At 41.1% G+C, this 20383-nt stretch overlaps 1 protein-coding gene across 10 annotated transcripts in view; it reads right to left on the reverse strand.

Annotated features, from left to right (window-relative positions):
* THRB (thyroid hormone receptor beta) overlaps positions 1 to 20383 on the reverse strand; it is a 384719-nt gene that overhangs the window by 217615 nt on the left and 146721 nt on the right. For all 10 annotated transcript variants that reach the window (XM_082392783.1, XM_082392785.1, XM_082392786.1 and 7 more), the window contains one exon: positions 4179 to 4250. The gene's annotated coding sequence lies outside the window, so the exon portion shown is untranslated. The remainder of the gene's footprint in view (positions 1 to 4178; positions 4251 to 20383) is intronic.

A 20383-nucleotide genomic window follows, 5' to 3' on the forward strand; every position in this document is an offset into this window, starting at 1 on the left:
TTGTGACCAATCTGCTAGGTGCCTCCATTCTATTCCTTTACAACCAAATCTCACTTCACCTCTGGATGCAAAGTACCCAGCTACATTTTCTAGACTCTTTTGCAACCAGGAGTCGGTACGTGAGATTATAGGCAGAAGCTATGAGGTGGGAATTCAGGGAAGCCCTCCTAGAGAGGAGAACCAGCTGGAAATGGGTGCCTTTGCCCCCTTCTTCCCATCTTTCCTGCTGCCTAGAATTTATGTGTGAGGGCTGGAGCTCCAGCAGTCATCTTGACCTAGGAAGGAACCTTGAAGATAAAGTCATATGCTTAAGAATAGAAATACAGAAAGATAGAACGTACCTGAGTCCCTGATGATAAGAGAACCACCCCCAATTGCCCTGGAGAGAAAAATAAAATTTTGTGTGTTTGTCACTGTTATTAAGATTTTCTGCTATGGGCAGGCCCAAAATAGTAGTTTATTCTCTCCACAAATTTAGGTATTTTTCTGCTACAGCCAGTGTAATATGATGATTAGTTTCAATCCATTGCTTCTCTTCTTAAGACAGCGGCTCACAGATAGAAAGACCTGAGTTCAAGCCCAGCCCTGCCTCTATGACAGAAAAATCTTCAGGCATTGCTCCTCATTCTTTACCCTCAGTTTCCTTGTCTGGAAATTGAGAATAATAATAATATGCACATTAAGGCGTCTGCTATTTTTCTTTCATCCAGTTTTTTAGTTGTTATTAGCCCAATAGCACCAATAGAAAAAATAGTTGAGGGAGAAAGAAGGAGATAAAACTCAAATCAGGATATACTCCCACTTGTTCACAGACCTCATAAGCAGTTCAGGGGTTAAAAACGTCCAGGTTGCTAAATTTTAAAAGTCAACGGGAAAAAATATCCATTGACTGGACTTCAGTTATTGATGTTTTACTCTCATTGTTACAGATAACTGAAATCTGACTACACACACATTGCATTTTCCAAATGCTCCTTGACCTGTAGATGAATGCACACACACATACATACACACGTACATTTCAAGAATGTTGGCCCCGGGAGAATCACTTGCTCCAAGTCCCTGGAATGGAGAAGTCATACAATTCTTCTTGGTACTTGCCATTTGGATAAGTTGACTCTATGAATGACTTGAAGAAACAGTTCCTTTCAAATGGGCATTGAATTGCAAAAAAGCAAATTCTGTTCAAACTCTTCCATTGTGCAATTTCACTTCTGCTCTTATGCACATTAAACTAAATTGGTTGGATATAAACCTTGCTGAATTAAATTTGATTTGATGAGGACATTTGTGTGTCCGTGCAGGCAGAGTGCAGTATGTGTGGGTTTAAAAAAAAATGTTCCTTTTACAAATGATCCCGTTTTGCCATTGCTTCATTAGTGAACTAAATTTTTAGTCATGTGGATCCATTTTGTGAATGAAATAGATCTTGGCCCTTTGTTGGGAAATCACTAAAGTAGCAGTTTGTTCTTCTTGAAGAAAAGTCACACAGCCTCAGAGGCTGGAACATTCAGGTACAATCCGAATCCGGGGTTGGTTGAATCCGTGGACGCAGAACCCACGGATAAGGAGGGCCGACTGTACTACACCATTTTATGGACTTGAGGGCCTTGAGCATTTGGTCTATGTGGGGTCCTGGAACTACTCCCCCCCCCCCCCCAGATACGGAGGGACAACGGTATCTTTAAATCCTTTCTGCCCTTGCTTCACGTGACCCTCACTTGCCCTCTCTTACTATCCCCCAACACTATCATCACTTCCTTTTCAAAAAATATTCTCCTTGTTCTTCTCAGCCCACTCTCCTCATGAGGCTCTAAAGGCCAAGTTGGCCACTGGGTCCTATCTGCCCGGGCTGAGGGCCTTAGCAGCATTTCAACCCAAATAATGACCTTCCATGTTACTGCCAGACTTCTAAAACACACAAATAGAAGAATTCAAGTAGGCTTGGTTCCAAGTATTTCCGGGGTAGAAAAGTCATTTTTAAAGGGTCCAGATGATTTATTGCAAGGAAAGAGGTGTCACTAAAGGCCTGAATTCCAACCTGTCACCAGAAGTTCAACTCTGATAAGATATAGAAGAAGCCATCTTGTATTTCACAGGTCCCGAAAAAGCATTCAGATGAAGGAGCAAAGGTTAAAAAATTATGAACAATTTCCCGAGCATTACCAACAGTACATGTCAAAGTAATGCATGAATCAAGTACTGTACTCGGGATTTCCACCGCCAGGAATCACATACATCATCCTTTAGCTGCATTACTGGCTAGAAGACCCCAGAAGGTATTCAGGGGTTCTGTTGTCTGAAATCCTCTGAGATTTTTTTTTTCTGGTTTTGGTAATTATTGAACAAAGAAAGTTCAATAATTGGAAAAGCAGCGTGGTCTCTTGTCTTCTGCAACTTTGCATAATGACGGTAGATTCCACTCAATAAAGAGTGCACATAGCTTTAAGAAAGACCATCAGTATTTTCAGTATTTCACGAAGCTCTCAGTATTTTCATTCACAAAACAGCTAAATTTTTTTTGCTTTATTTTCCTTCTTTTTATTTTTTTAACAGAGGTATAATTTATGTATAGCAAAAAGGAGACGAGTTTTGACAAATGCCATGTAACCCATACTTCTATGAAGATATACATTTCCATCACCCCAGAAAAATTCCCTGTGTCCCTGCCCAGTCAATCTGGTCTCTCCCCAAAGTAACCACTATTTTGATTGCTATTATGGTAGACTAGCTGTGCCTTTTTTAGAACTAAATAAAAATGGATGAACGCAGTGTACTTTTTTAGTGCCTAATGTCTCATGTTTTAAGCATCTATGAAATCACGTCTTAGTTTCCTTCTCTGTAAATTGAGGGGCTCGCCCTGTGAAAACTGTGCAAGTATTCTGAGGAGTTGTAGGTTTCTTGGTTGGGGGAGGGGACCTGAGAAGCCACCTTGATTGGGGGTGGGTGAAGTGGAAGCTGAAGATCGGGGTTCTCTCCTTCAAACAGAACAGCTGTACTTTTCCAGGTCTTACAAATTACGTTTCACTGGAAGATTGCATTTGGGTAAAGGGTTCTTTGTAAAAAAAAATATAAAAAAGTTAGAGAACTGCAGGTCTAGCCGATCCTTACCGATCCTTTTCCCTGGAACCTTCTATAAATTACAAATAGCGTTTCTGATATGAGAGCTGGGATTGGTCCCCTGGAGAGAGAGCTGGGAGACAGAGGCCGCCAGACTGGGGGCCCCCGGGGAGGGTCTGGGCACCGAACACTGTAATATTAGTACCGGTTACAATCAGATAGTGCCACCTCAACTGAGGCGGCTGGACAATAGGCCAGAGGCCCTGGCGATGGAAGCACAAAGGCTGCATTCAAGAGGCCCGACTCCACAGCCAGCCAGTGTATCTATAGACGCCACAGACCCTGGCCCAGCCGGAATGTCACCTCGCCGCCAGAAAGCCATTTTTCCTGGTTAGCTTTTAAAATGCTAAAAATAATAAACACAGAAAGGAAAGTGCTGACACAACCCTAACTGCAGAGACAAACTGCAACTGTTGTTATAATAATGTAAACAAACTGGGTTCCAGATGACATCCTAGTGTTCCAAACTGAACAGGCTGCCTTATATTTCCAAACATCTGGGGACTGGAGGGAAGTTGTATGGGCTCGTCAGTAATGGAAGGGGGTCTTCACTGCACAGGTGCACATGCCCTTCCTGACTTGCTCTGACCAAGGGTGAGCTGATCCTTTTGCTTTCTTTAGCACTCAAGGAAAAGAGAGATTGGAAAGGACTGTGGTCCTCCATCAAGCATTTTTCCACATAACAAATGAAAAATGGGTTCCTTTCTCTCTCTGTCTAATTATTACTCCTTTTTCCCCCAAGTGAATCTGAAGCGTCCTTCTCTCCGTTATGTTTATTTTTAACCCATCGAATGCTGTATATTCCTCCTGAATACCCCCAGAGTTCAAAACCATCTTAAATAACAACAGCAGCAATGCCATAAACTAGAAGATCATTCCCATGATGCTGAAAAGCGGCAATCATAAAATCACGCATCTGATTACCCCCAGAGTTCAAAACCATCTTAAATAACAACAGCAGCAATGCCATAAACTAGAAGATCATTCCCATGATGCTGAAAAGTGGCAATCATAGAACCATGACTCTGCAAACAGCCAAGTCAAGCCCAACATCTGACCTGACAATCCGTGAAATCCTGTGTGGGACTTGGTACCCACGCAGGACGGCCAATGGGAGGGAAAATGCAGATCTGGAAAAAAGGGAACACAAGAAGATAAATAGATGTGTGTGTGCTTTTTTTTTTAAAACTCCCCCAACATTTGCTTAATTCACCACTGCTCTTCTTTCTATGTGTAAATGGGGTCTGGTTTCAGAGCTGTCTCTGATTTTGAATACATGCAAACAGACTTAGATAAAATCTCATTCCAAAGGGGAGCTGGTTTCAGAGAAAGGGACTTTAACGCAAGGATTGTAATAACACATTATAGGCATGAGACGATGTTTGTGGATCCCAAGAACCTACTTTTCTGCACAGGACTCCGGGGTTTTGGATTCCCAGCCTCGGAAGAGGACTAAAAGGCAAATGTGAATCAAACAATTTAGAACTTTTGTGCTAAAAAGGGTCCAGCTGGGTGTCAGAGGATGGTTCCCAGGATAGGTCCCAGCAAATCTCAGCCGGGGCTGTGCCCCTGTGAGACGTCAGGATGGGGGAGCCAAGAGGAAGCTACAGAGCTGTCTAGACGGTGTCAAGTGCGGTGATGTTGGGGACTCTTCCCCCAGGTGTAAACAGATGAAGGAGAAACCAGGGCATCTGGTCCTGCAGGAGACGACGTCTCCAAGCGTCTGTCTGCCCAGAAAGTGAGGGGCTGCTTTTTCCATGGCTGTGGTCCCACAGTTGTAGCTGTTCTTGTGGGAAACTTAGAGATCACAGGAAAGCACAGGTTGGCAGGACAAATGTCTGGGTCCCCTCTGCCCAGAATGGACCATTGCCAACATTTTGTCCCATCTGCTCTTTTTTTTTTTTTTTAAATAAAATAGAGCATAGGTATAATCTCCTTGACAACCCACTCCGAGGCCAGACCATGAATTTGTATCTTGCCAGTACATTTTTTAAAAACATTTACATACAAGATGAGTATCCAGGACAATGAACAGTGCTCGTGTGTTTTTCATTCACCTATACGATATGAACCTACGTATGTGTATCTGTCGTTCTACACTTGGACTCTCAACATCGTGTGTGTGAGCTGACCATGCTGACTGAACGAAGTCTCAGCTCAGTCACTGCCTTTCCACCTAACACCAGGAAAGCACCTGTCATGCCATTAAACTGCGCGCTGGTTACGTGTGTGCGCGCGCATATGTATGTGTGCATGTGCAGATCTTCTCTGCAACTCCACTCTGAGCTTCTCAAGATGCTGCTCTGTCTTCTCTACTATGGTTCCATGCAGAGTGGACAGTCAAGTGTATTGAGAGGTAAAACATACTTGTTAAAAATTGATCTGCTTATTATTAATTTTCCTCCCTTTTCCAACAACATTAAGGAAGACTTTGAGGTTGTATTTGTTTTCTTCGAAGTCTCTCTCCACTTGCCTTTGTCGTAAATATTCAAATCCCAAGTTGTCAGTATCACTGTACTGTTTGCGAGAACATCGGAAGCTCTAATATTTTAAGGCTAAAGACCAAGATATTTAAGGAGCATATTTACAAAACAGACTCACAGACATAGAAAACAAACTTATCGTTACCAAAGGGGAAAGGGTGGGGAGGGGGAGGGATAAATTAAGAGTTTCGAATTAACAGATACACACTACTATATATAAATAAACAACAAGGTCCTAATGTATAGCACAGGAAACTATATTCAATATCTTGTAATAACCTATAATGAAAAAAATATGAAAAAATATAACTGAATCACTTTGCTGTACACCAGAAACTAACACAACATAGTAAATCAACTGTACTTCAATAAAAAAAAGAAAAAAGAAAAAAAAAGAAGCATATTCTAAAAGCGTTCTCAAAGACTAAATTGACAAGCCAGAAAGAAGCTTGTGTTTGTAACTGTTGTGGTTTTAAATGTGAATAGATATACACCACTACCCTTGACACTAATACCTAAAAACAAACAGTGCCTTGTATGTAAACAATATTGAACCTCAACTTATTTTTTGAAGGTATAATTCTGATTTACACTTTGAAGAATATACATGAACCTGACTCAGTGAAAACAACCTAAACATTCTCACATAATAATTAGTAATAATAAGCAGTTTAATATATACCACTTCTTAAGCACATTTTGTGGGTTGGGTTGTGCTAATTCTCCCGCCTAATTTCACTTAATTTAATCCTCATAATGATCAGACGAGGTAGGTATAAGCCCATTGTTCAGATGAGGAAAAGAGAGTCAGAGAAAGATTTAAAATTATGCCCAAAGCCAGTGAAAAAGAGACTAGCTGGGACTCTGTCTCAGGCAGTCGGATGTCATGGGCTTCATTCTGAATTACTGAGAACAGGCTCAGGCTTAAAGATTAAAACAGCAGAGAAGACAACCGAAAAACAGTGTCACTGAGGTGGCTTCCAAGTTTTGCTATAATACAAACCGACAGCATCTCTTTCATGGTGTGGCTCAAACCAAGAACAAACCAAATTAGAGTTCTCCAAGAAGACAAATTCAAAGTGATTTCCTAGTAATGAAGGAAATGAAATTTAAAGCAGCAAGGTCAAGCCCCAGACCTTTCCAACTTAAACATTCCCATTTCTAATTCTTCTTCTCTTTAGAAAACAGGGAGCCGTGGATTTGCTCACGGCTCAAAGGAGGCTGCCCGGTTTGTTTACACAAGATTCAAAGCAAAAATGAGAATCGCTCCCTGGGACGACTTTAGCCCAGAATGTGTGTTCCTTACACATTTTTAATTGGGACACAAATATATTAACAGTGTGGTTATTTTGTGCTTTCAAAATAGTCTGTTTTGTAACTGATTCATATTTATATTTGGAAGGCATTTATTTCTGGGCATGAAACAGTTCATTTTGTTAAGCCATGTGACCTGAGGTAAGGTTGGCCCCATTTCCCATGACTGCTCCCAATTAATGCAAATTGAAGGTTAAAGGATAAATAAAGTCCCTTTAGCTTGGTTTATTAATATGTTAGTTATAAATGGCTCTTTACTTGGTCTATGCTCTTCAGTCTGTAACTATGTACAAATGAACTCTACAGAACAAACTAGCGAATACACAATGTGTATTTTATTGCAAAGTTTTCATTTAAAAGGGGTTACTATTATGGCGATACGTTAATGTCATCTATCTCTCTACTTCTTTGGTCTCGGCTCTCTCATCTACCCTGTGGAGGCTGATATAGACTGACTGCATTGCCTTCACGGTCACATCTTCAGCCCTCCCTGTCCCTACTCTTTGTCACGTAACTTTGCAGTTCCTCTTACTAAAGAGGTTCAGCCAATATTCCTGCCCCCTTTGATTTTGGCTTTGGTCAGGTGACTTGCTTTGGCCAATGGAATGTTAGCAGGTATGTTCCATCTAGAGGTTTGAAAAAGTTCTTGTTATGTTTATGTGTTTGCTTTGCTCCTCTGTAACTGCCATGAGAACACGCCTGGGCTAGCCTGTCATGGCCGAGAAACACAGAGTGGTGGTGTTGACTCACGTCTCAGCCAAGGCCATCCTAGATCAGCCTAGAGCAGCCAAGCCCCACACATAGGACAGCACCCAGGCAAGATACACAGAACCACCCAGCTGACCACAGATGTACTAGTGGGCCCAGATGGAACTCAAAGAACCAGCCAGTAGTAGACAACCCTCAGACTCGTGAACTTATGAATGCCAAGTGTTTCAAACCATTGAGTTTTGAGGTAATGTGTTACTTTCCCAGGTAACTGTACAAAATGTTGTTGTGTACTAGATATAACCGATATAGGACCTACCCCTGGCTCTCTCAAAAAACGGATGTCCCCATAGAAGATAGTTTAAAATTTAGGCAATCAGACTCGTCAACTATCCACCAAATGCCAGCTGTTTCAGTCAAGGTTCAACTAGGAAAATATAAAGTAGTCTAGGGATTTCAACATAAGGACTATAATGCAGGGAACTGATCACACAGAAGGAAAGACGTGAAGGCAAACGGGGAAGCAGGAGCCATCCAGGGACTCAGTCATTGCAGAAAGTCCCTGAACAACAGGAACAAAGCATAGAAGTGTCGGTGCTGGAGCCCAGGGGACAGGGCCACCCCACAGAAGCTGACAGCTCAGAAGCCGTCCTTAGTAGGAGCTGAAGCCCCAGAGGAGACGATGTGCCATCAGAGAGCTGGTCGGAGTGTGAGAAAGGCACACCCGGCTTCCCTCTTCCTTCAGGACCTTCCAAGGCTGACCCCAGACTCAGGAACCTGGACAGCCCTGTTTTTTTGTGGTTTTTTTTGTTTTCTTTTGACTTGTAACTTCAAACTCCAATAATTTGCCTCTCATATGCCTTCCATCTTTCATTTGCCTTTGCTAGCCAGCCTTCTCAGTTACTTTCTTGTAGGTTATTATATAATATAAAGAGAGTAAACGCATAAAGTCTAGCAAAAAAAACCCCAGTTCCCTAGGCTTGTCACCCTTCTTATCCTCTCCGTCAGGTCAGTCACACCAGGGAAGGGCAAGCCAGGGATCTGAGGGCAAACAGGCACACACCTCACCATGACGGGCGAGACACCACAAGGCATTCATCGGCGCCGAGAGCTCTGTCCGCAGAAATAACGGAGAGTGAGGACAGACACTGGGCTTGAAGGTTAGAAAGGGCCTGAACAGGTGGAAAAGGATATTCAGGTAGCAGCACCCACAGGAGCCAAGTGCAGGAACCATGGAGGGAAAGACCAAGTGTTCTGGTTAGGTTTAGAGGGTGTGTATTTGGGAGGAAGGTGCAGGGGAGAAGAGACGGGCAAGGAGGCTACAAAGGTGAGAGCTTGAAAGAGTTGGGACCCCTGAAAAGAAAAGATAACTATGTGATGTAACAGAGGTGCTAACTGTCCCTACGATGGCAATTATCTTACTATATATAAATGTGCCAGTGTAACATGTTATATACATTCCACAATGGAATATGCCAAATATATTTTGGTAAAAAAAAAAAAGAGTTTGGAGACCCATCTAAGCAGATTGGACTTCTTTCTGTCCTGAAGGCAACGGGAAATGAATCGGTTCTGAGAAAATAGTAATATGAGCCAAAGTGTGTGTTAGAAATATTACTCTGATAAAAACGTGAGGGGTAGATGGGAGGGAGAGAGCCAGACTAGGGATCTGTAATTAAGCGTAGACCTCACAGAGCTCACAACCCTCCTGAACACATTGGCAGGAGTCTGTGCAAGTGTTGAGTTTTCTGAGAGATGGGACAGAGCTTTCACATGGTTTTCAGTGGAGCCCGTGATGCTTGACCCCATCCAACACTGTGAACGCTAGAAGCAGGACAGCCATCTAGAGAGCTCCTCTACTAATCATTTTAATGAGGATCAAAAATGTAACCGTGGCAATGGGAATGGAAAGGGGTAAACAGACACGAACATTTGTAAGACACTATCTAAAATAATCTAGATAAATATGAACAGAAATGAAACAAGATCAAGAGATACTAAAAGCTTTAATTCTATAAATTAAGTACAATGTATACAAATATTGAATCACTGTGTTGTACACCTGAAACTGATATAATATTGCAAATCAACTATACCTGGATTTTTTAAAAAGGGTACAGAAAAAAATAAATAAAAGGTTTAATTCTGGGCCACCTCCATCTGCTATTACTTTCTTTTCCCTATGAAATGGAGGAAGCAACTCATGTTTCCAAGATACCGTAAAGAGTAACTCAATTGAAAAGTTCCAAGATAAACACATGGCACATATATCACCACTGTCCCCTTTCCATGTCGTCACAGATATTACTAATCAAACGCAATCTTTCCTTACTGCTGAGTCCAAACCCAATCTCCAAACCCCTCTGAAATAGCTCCTCAGGCAGCCACTAGAGTGATTGCTTTCTAGAGTGACTGTTTTTATTTATTGTACTGACCATTCTTTGGTTTCATAAGGATGAAGTACCAATGAATGGATCACTTAGCATAAGGTATTATATACTCGTATGATCTGTATACACATACTTATATGCGTATTTCCCACACATGGGAAACTTACATACAATTGGGCCACCTGCTAGATCTTACCCAAGTTTGTGAATCCACTTAATGTTAACTCAAAGCAATTAAATACAGATTTGAATGAAGCTGAATTAGGGGGAAAATTTTTGCATACATGAAAATTTATTCTATTATCGAATGATCATAGTAAATGTTTAAAATCAGCACATATCATCATAATCAGCTACTAGTGACTTCATTGTTTGGTAAAGTCTTAACTCCAATCACCGGCAAGTAGGTATATCGTGTTACCATGAGCCATCCTTTTCTCAGAGTATTAATATGTTGACCCTTGGGTTGGTATTTGAATGCCACCATGACAGTTTTCTAACCTTGGGTGTTTTCCATCTGACGTTGGAAAAGAGGTGTCATTATCAGAGTTGCCTTCTATATAGGACCATAATAAAGACAGGTTCAGATAAGCCAAGTTTTTTCTACTTGTACTTTGGATCAACAAGAAGGTAACTGTTGTCTATATTAACATGAAGATGTTTCCTGCTCCCCTCAACCCCAAACCCCAAAGTTTGATCTGTTCAATTCCAAAGAAACAACTTTTGGAAAATTGTGTATATACAAAAATATTCCCAGAAAAAGGGAAGAAAAAAAAATCTCTAATGTAAAAAATTCCCAGCAGTCATTATTTGACCATGACCCATAATGAGAAGTTTGTTTTAATCTATAACACATGTCCATATATTTAGATGTGTGTATGTATAGCTAACTAAAATATAAGTCCCATAAGATAGTATTCTTGCTTATGTGATGTACTTGGATATTTTCTATTCCATTCAACACTATCCTATTCTGTTCTTTTTTATATACTATTTCATTAAAGAAAAGTTAGCAATAACCTGCAAAATTGATTTCATTACCCACGAATAGGACCCAGCCCACAGTTTGAAAAGCACAACCGTAGCAAAATAAAGTGCTCTGACTTTATTCACCAATGTAAACATATCCACAAAACATCAATCCTGGGCAACTTAGCAGAGAAAAAAATCTCTTGGCTCTCTGTCTAGCATCCTGGCTGAAACTAAGTTTTGCTGAGCCAATTTTTGTACTTCGTGGTTGACAATGACTGAAAACTGAAAGGCAGAGATCAAACCCTCACTCTCCTTCTCATCACATCTCTTCCGCTGGGTCATTTATACCGTGCAAGTATCACGTTATTCAATTTTGCTGTCATTTACTGTTCTTTTTCCAACAGCAATGGAAACGCAGGATCGGTTTACTGTCTCCTGCCTTTGGTAGAATTAGATGATTCTCTCTCCTGGCCCCTTTGAACAAAGATGCCATTCATCCCTCTGGAGAACCACCTCCGGGGGGATCTGCAAACAAAACCCGGCAGGGAAACCACTACTCACGAAGGAGCAGCAATTGGAATTGGAGCAACACAGATAACTGTAAAAACAAACAGTAAAAGGCTAGATAGCTCCAAATTCAGTGGGACCTACCGAAAGAAAGCTATTTCTTAAAGAATTAAAAAACTATTTCCTCTTTCTAAAAGAAAAAAAAAAATGAACAGGTACTACAGAATCATCATAGCAGAGAATCTATGAAGGCTTTCTTGCCCGTCCTCTGGTGCTAGTATATTCTTTCTTACCTGTGACTTCTTTGACATTCATCTGCTTTCTGTGTGCCCTTCCCCACACCCCTACTCATCCAACTAGTAAAACATTAGTGAGTGTATCAAAGCCTGAGCTTTCCCACGTTCTTTATTCAGCATTTCTTCTTCCCAGAATTTATCTTAAATAAATGATTATGGATATATCTATATATACAAAGCCTCAGTGAAAAAGATGTTCACATAATGTTATCTATAACGGCAAAGGGCTCAATTAATTGCTAAAAGTGGTCATCTCTGGGTGGTTGGGTTATTGTGATTTAAATTTTATTCTGTATACTTACCTATATTTTCCAAATTTTCCAAAATAAAAATAAGACAAAGGAATTGAAAAGGACATGTGTGTGCTTGTACTTGTTACTGAAACACTGGTGAATCTCCAGGTAGATTTTCACCAGGCCCAAGGACACACATGTATGATCATGCCCTGAGACACTATAATATCTCTTCATGCTGAAAAAAAATATATATATATACACCAGCAATTTCATCCTCAAACTCAACAGAAACGTGTACACATGTTCACCAAAAGACCTGTACAAAAATGTCCATAGCTGCACTTCTCATCATAGCCAAAGCTGAAAACAAACTATTCCCCAACGGATATATGCCCACAATGAAATATATAAATCACAACGGATGGAATGTCTCACAAACATAATATTGAGCAAAGTAAGTCAGACACAGAAATACATTCTACATGAGCCCTTTACAAAGTTCAAAACAAAGCAAAATTAATCTGTTGTTTTAGAACTCAGGAAAGTTCAGTCTTTTGGGAGAGAGACTGAAGGGGGAAGGAGGAGAGTTTCTCCTTCCTGTCAATTGTTCCATTTCATGATCTAAATGGTGGTTACATGGGTGTTTACATTTTGTGAAAATGTATCAAGCTGTATGCTAATGACTTGTATACTTAGTTGCAACACATTAATGGTCCCTGGAACCACCTTAGTAAGTAACCATCATTTTTACTACAACGGATGTATGCATTTTACTGTATGTTTTAATGGAATGTATCTACATTTTGCTTCAAAAAACAACTTTGTTTACAAAACTTTAAGAAATATCACCCGTTTCCTACTTAGTATTCTTAAGAACATTGACATGCATGGTAAGGAGCGTGATAGGACCTAAAGTACAGATTAGGGTAAATTTCAGACATCTTGTAGAGTGTAGAGTGATGCTGTTATTTATATGGGGGGGGGGAGGAAGGGGGGAGGCTGAAAGAAATAGCCTTAAATTACCAGGGTTTTCTGTAAAGAGGTTATTTAGTATGTTATTCATTTTTTCTCTTTGTGAAGGATAGCAAAAAAAATTTTTTTCCTTCTGCATAGTTGTAGGAAATGAACAGCAAAAATGGTATAACGTTTCCCTATTCCCATTGGCTTCTAGAAAACTCAGCCCTAAATTTGTGCATACCCACAGGTCAGTGGTTTTCAAATTTTCTTTTTACTACGGCTACAGTAAGAAATACACTTTGTATCATGACCCAGTATACAGTTATATTTTTGTAAATAATATCCTTACTTTGTGCAATGACCTCTGATATTTTCTACTGTATTCTATTCTAGTGCTTCACATCCCATTCCATTAAAAATGGTGGTCACTCACTTAAATGATTTCATGGACCATTAACGTGTTGCAACTAAGTTTGAAAAATGTGTTCCAGAGTTCCTGGCAAATATTAGACACTCAGTAAAAAGTTATTAAATGTACAACGGTACAAATTTGCATATTAACCCAATCTCCAGCTCATTATTAGTGTCTATCCCTGTTTTCCTTTGCTTCTTGGTTTTTCTTATCCTTTATAACTTATGTTTACTTATTACGATATTTGTATCTTTATAAGCTGTCATCATCTTTTCCAGAACAAGCCCGCATAAAACGTTTTCAAAGTCACACAGTAAATCAGTCAGGGCAGAGCCACAAGAGGAAGGGTCCTCCCAAGTTGCCAGGTCCTGCTTCTCTGGGAACAGGAACTTCAATACCTGTAAGAGAAACACTTGTGGTCCCACCACTGCAAAAATGTCTGCGGCGAGAGCAGATGGTGACGGTGACCATGTGACGGGAGCTCACCTCTAACCTTTTCGGGAACAATATACACTCTTGCTTTCCATGAAGTTCTCTTGCATTTCCGACAGCTGGGAGAGAGACGGCCAGCTCATTCCAAGAAACACAAAGACGCTTTTGAAAGAGGAACAAAGGGTTCTACAGTTGACAATGAAGAATGGTGTGAGCATCTCTGTGCATCTCTGTGATAAAGGAGTTCATGTTCTTGAGTTTCCTTTATCTTTCTTTTCAGGGTGTAAAGTCTTTCTCAGGTCACTGAAGTTGTGTGTCTACAGGAGAACTAGCAAACATGTTGGAAGGAGCTAGTCCAGGCATGTGAGAAGAAACCTTATCTTTCTAACCCAGGAACACATTTCGCCTTAATAAAACTTTTATTTTAAAACATCCTCTCAGGTCCTATCGAACAAAACTTTCCCTACAAAAGGTTCTTGGATCACTTTTGGGCAAGTTGCCATCTTGGCTTATCTTCCACACCCAAAGAAAGAAAAATATGTTTTGGGCCAAGCACCATGGTCCACTTTGGTAATGTTGTTTTTGTGAGGACAGGTTGTGGGTAAAGAGGGACGTGAACATGACTGGTCTCTCCTTTAGCAGAAAAGGATCCTGAGGAATTTAACAGGGCTGAAATGGATCAATTCTTTCCTAGGACGTGGAGCCTAGGCTTTGTTTCTGCTTTAGCCCCAAGAGAGCATGGATACTCCCAAGGAAATAACCAAAAATGCAAACTAAGATTTACGTGCACAGATGTCTACAGAAGTATATTTGCCTCAGTAGCATGAAGTCAGAGCAGCCTCTAAGTTCCAAACTGCGGGGCAGACTTTTAAAAAGTAATTGTGCAGGGCTTCCCTGGTGGCGCAGTGGTTGAGAATCTGCCTGCCAATGCAGGGGACACGGGTTCGAGCCCTGGTCTGAGAAGATCCCACATGCCGCGGAGCGACTGGGCCCGTGAGCCACAATTACTGAGCCTGCGCGTCTGGAGCCTGTGCTCCACAACAAGAGAGGCCACGATAGTGAGAGGCCCACGCACCGCGATGAAGAGTGGCCCCCACTTGCCGCAACTGGAGAGGGCCCTCACACAGAAACTAAGACCCAACACAGCCATAAATAAATAAATAAATAAATAAATAAAATATTTTTAAAAATACTTTAAAAAAAAAAAAAAAGTAATTGTGCAGCCCTTAAAACTAATACTCACAAATCACAGTGTGAGAAATAACCACAATAAAATGTTAAATGCAAAAAGCAGGTTGAAAAACTACACATACAAAATATGAATTTGACCATTTTAAAGCATATATGTATTATATTTGCATAGAAAAAGATTTGGAAGAAACACTCCAAAATGTTGAGGAGCTATAGCACTAGCTAGTGAAATCAAGAGTGAATATTAAATATCTTTTTTTAACTCTTATTTATTATTTATCTCTTTTTATTTATCGCTTATTTATTATCTTTTTTTTCAAAATTTCCACTGTACGCATGGATTGCTTTTACAGCTAAAAAAGCTGTAAAAGCTGTAAAAGATGAAAGCTATTGTAAAAAATGTAATGATGCATTTCTTTATAAATTCTAGTTTGTTCATTTGCTGACTCATAAATATCTGGAAACTTCGTCCATTTCCTCTTTAATGACAACTTAAGGAGTTAAATTTCTAACTTAACACGGAGAACAGGAAGACTGGATGCCTCAGTGAATCTTATGCAAAGAAATCTTATGCAAAGAAAAAGAAAAATCTTATGCAAAGAAAAAGAAGAGTGAAACATGGGTTCTTATCCTCTGAACATATTTGCATGAAGGAAGACCAACCTAAAAAAACCTCTTTTTCTGATGTATATATTTTTCATGTGGGTTGTGTGGACGAATTTAATACTGTAGCTTATAAATAACATTAAAGGTTTAGATGACCGATCTGAAAGCCCACCCAGTTAATGTAAATGTCACACACATGAATGAGTTCTCTTTGACATAGTTCCCCAGCCCTACAGCAACTACTGGCATCCAGCTGGCTATAGTGAGCAATAGAGTAATCTCTACAGCTATTTGAAAAGGAATGAAGGTGGTACAAAGAAGTGAGGCTACTGTCCTCAAGCTGGGACCACAGGATAGTCACAATTAGTTTAGCCGGCATACCAGGTCAGTATGGGATACCACCAAAGGCTTATTGTTGCACTGGCAGATTCAGGGAGGAAAAAGATAGGTTAATCCGTTTTATCATTTGTTTCTCTGACTTTGTATGTCTGATGGATAATTCCATACGGTCAGAAAGAAAACTCCTATGGTAGCTCTAATTTTACTTTTTTAAGGAACCTCCATACTGTTCTCCACAGTGGCTGCACCAGTTTACATTCCCACCTACCATATGATCCAGCAATCCCACTGTTGGGCATATATCCAGAGAAAAACATGGTCTGAAAGTATACATGCACCCCAATGTTCATTGCAGCACTGTTTACAATAACCAAGACATGGAAGCAACCTAAATGTCCATCGACAGAGGAATGGATAAAGAAGATGTGGCACATATATACAATGGAATATTACTCAGCCATAAAAAAGAATGGAATAATACCATTTGCAGCAACATGGATGGACCTAGAGATTGTCATACTGAGTGAAGTAAGTCAGACAGAGAAAGGCAAATATCATATGATATCGCTTATATGCGGAATCTAAAAAAGATTGATGCAAATGAACTTATTTACAAAACAGAAACAGACTTACAGACTGAGAGAACGAACTTACGGTTACCAGTGGGGAAGGGTGAGGGGGTTTCAGATTGACATGTATTCATCCTATATTTAAAATGGATAACCAAGAAGGACCTACTCTGTGACACAGGGAACTCTGCTCAATATTCTGTAACAACCTAAATGGGAAAGGAATTTGAAAAAAAACAGATACATGTATATGTATCACTCTGTTGTACACCTGAAACTAACGACATTGTTAATCAACTATACTCCAATACAAAATAAAAAGTTAAAAAAAGTCTTGTTACTAGCAAGCCACTTAACCAATTAAGAAATTGCTTTTCTTAAAAAAGCAAATTAAGTTAATTAATTAACTTAATTAATTAAGTTAATAAATTAAGCAAATTAAGAAATTTGCTTTTTTATTCCTTAATTTAACTAAAACAAAATCGAATAAAGCAAGTCCATGAAGCAAATTGTAAATACTGAGACTCTGGCAACAAAGCTACCCCAATCCCTCATTAAACTCTGCTAAAATTTTAAAAACAGTTTCTTAGTAATGTGGATGGGGCACCACCTACGGTTGGCAGCCTAGTGCCCTTGCCCTCAATTAAAGTTCCTAAATAAAGAGTGTTAAAGGGGGGCTTCCCTGGTGGCGCAGTGGTTGAGAATCTGCCTGCCAATGCAGGGGACACGGATTCGAGCCCTGGTCTGGGAAGATCCCACACGCCGTGGAGCAACGAGGCCCGTGAGCCACAACTGCTGAGCCTGTGCGTCTGGAGCCTGTGCTCCGCAACAAGAGAGGCCGCGATAGTGAAGAGGCCCGCGCACCGCGATGAAGAGTGGCCCCCGCTTGCCGGAACTGGAGAAAGCCCTCGCACAGAAACGAAGACCCAACACAGCCAAAAATAAAAATATATATAAATAAATAAAAGATTTGTATTAAAAAAAAAAAGAGTGTTAAAGGAATTTCCGATGCTATCACAAAATGGATAGAAACTCGTTTACTTTGGAGAAACACAAGGCATAAAGGGTCACTAGGACCTACCCATTGCATTCTCTGGTCTATAGTGGGAAGGTAAACTTTTTGACACCTTGGGACCTTTTCCAGTCCTTAGGCTGAGACATTTACTACTGCTTTGGAACAGACACACTGGAGGGGAGAGAAGGGAGCCTGAATGGAAGAGGAGAGGAGAGCATGGCTGTGTTCTGTCTGGCTTTCTGCTCTCAGAGAAGGGGTTTCAGCGTCAACCTGCGAGGAAGAGTGAAGAAAGCCAAACTTCCAGGTTAAATAAAGACCTTGGTTTGGAACAAGATTACGAATCCCCTGGGGCTGTGAAGACTTCTTGTGCATCCACCTCCCATGGCACCGCCCCAGGCAGCTCCCAGCTTTGGATGCTCTGGCTGGTTTTCAGAGATTCTGGATGGAGGAGACCACAGAAGGCTCAAGATCAAAGGGGGAAGGGTTTCTCCATAAGTCCACACTGATATACATAAATCCGTGAATGCATAAATAGGAGAGAAGTAAAAGTTCTTCCACAGAGCAGAACGCCAACTAATAAATACAGAAGGAACGATGGAGTTAGAAAACCATCAATGGATGTTAAAACTAGTGGGTAAAAATTTAAGGAGGAAATGGTCTATTTGTATAGTCTCAAGATACTTCCTCCCAAATCACATGCTAATTCTAAAGAGGAAAGTAGTAACCTTGCGGGGGGTGGGGCGGGGTGGGGGGGAAACCTGGCAGACAGCACTTTAACTAAGCGATCAAAACTAACATCACAAGCTCTCATCACAAGGAAAAAAAAAATGTAGCTGTGTGGTGATGAAAAAAAACAAAAAAAACAAAAAAAACTAACATCACCACTAGTGGAATAAACTGACCTCATGTGTTCTGAGAAGGACACAAGGTCACTATTGTGGTTTTCCTTCCAAAAAGGCATCACCTGAATCTAACATTGAGGAAACGTCAGAAATCCAGTTCTATGAAAGAATTGGCCTGTATCCTCCAAACATCAAGAAACACAAAGAAAGGCTGAGGCCCTGTTTCAGTGTAAGGAGACATGACAACTAAATGCAACAGGATATCGCGGAGCAAATCCCAACTGGGAAAAAATTGCTACCGAGAACATTATTGGACAATTGATAAAATTTGAATATGGAATGTTGATTAGATAATAGTATTATATCAATGTTGAATTTCCTGGGTATGATAACTGGGTCATGTAAGACACTATCCTTGTTCTTAGGAAGTACACATTGAAGCATTTAGGAGTGAGGCCGAAAAAGACAGCAAGGTGGGGAACAGAGATTTCATGAGACAAAACCAGCATTTTCTCCACCCTGGAATTCTTCCCCAGCCCTATCAGAGAGTAGGGCCTACTTGGGGGGGGGGGTTCATGTGGGAAGTGAGGCTCAGAACATTCCACCGAAGAGAGAAAGGATGTGCAAAACTGTACACACACACCACACGCACCACACACCCTGCATACACACACCACACACACACACATACACACACCCTGCATACACACACATACACACACCACACACACACACACCCCACACACACCACACGCACCACACACCTCGCATACACACACACACCACACATGCACACCACATACACACACACCCTGCATACACATGCACCACACACCCCACATACACACACCATACACACTACACATGCACACCGCATACACACACACTCTGCATACACACACACCACACACCCCACATAACACACACCATACACACACCACACATGCACACCACACACACCACACACCCCGCATACACACACACCACACATGCACACCACATACACACACACACCCTGCATACACACACTACCCACACATACACATACACCACACACACCACATACGCACACACCCTGCATACACACACATCATACACATTCATCCCCACACACCCTACACACACCACACACACACACCACATGCCCTGCATATACACACACATTGTAGACACAAACACACACATACACACACACACACACACACACACACACACACCCCCCACATACACATACACAGACCCCAGGGACAGCTTGGGGATTTGGGGGAGTTTCTATAATCTCAGTCATTTTAATGCCTACAGGAGTCTGGTTTATCCTGGAAACTCCTAAACTTTTGCTTTGTGACTGGTATTGCTGCTTTCTGGGATGAGGGGAATATTTCTCATAATTTCCTTTCCTTTTATCTGTTTGCTTGTTTGTATTTGACACTTGGCTTGAAGGTGTAGCTCTGGTGACCTCTGTCCCAGGAGTCTGTGATCATGAAGGGCTTCACGAGGTCTGCTCCTCAGCCCGTCACACTGTCTGCCCGCTCTAGTTCTCTCCAACCTACAGCAAGGTGAAGATACTCTGCCTCCTAGGTCTGCTCCCTTGGGGGTTGGTTTAGACTAGGCTGCAGCTGCTAGCACATTCTGCAACTTGTATGAAGATCCTTCTCTAAATGATGCCTTATGGAAATACAGTCACCTCCAGGTGAAGCAGCCAGGGGAGTGCGATGTGAGAGATGAAACCCAGGACTTGAAACTTCGTCCATTTTGAATTCCAGACACATCACCGCAAACCTTATTTTAGTCTAATTTAAATACCAGTTAATCTAGACTCCGTAGGGACCTTGCTAAAATGCAGATTCTGACTCAGTAAGTCTAAGTGGAGCCTGAGATTCTGCATTTCTAACAAGGACGTGCCATTGCTGCCCACTTGCTTCTCAGAGGCCAGGGTCTCTGTAGCCCAGGATGTTAGCACCTTACACCAGAGCAGTGAGGGATGCTTGGGCCCA

This window comes from Balaenoptera borealis, assembly GCF_965194805.1.
Source record: "Balaenoptera borealis genome assembly, chromosome: 5".
In the NCBI taxonomy this organism is placed as follows: domain Eukaryota; kingdom Metazoa; phylum Chordata; class Mammalia; order Artiodactyla; family Balaenopteridae; genus Balaenoptera; species Balaenoptera borealis.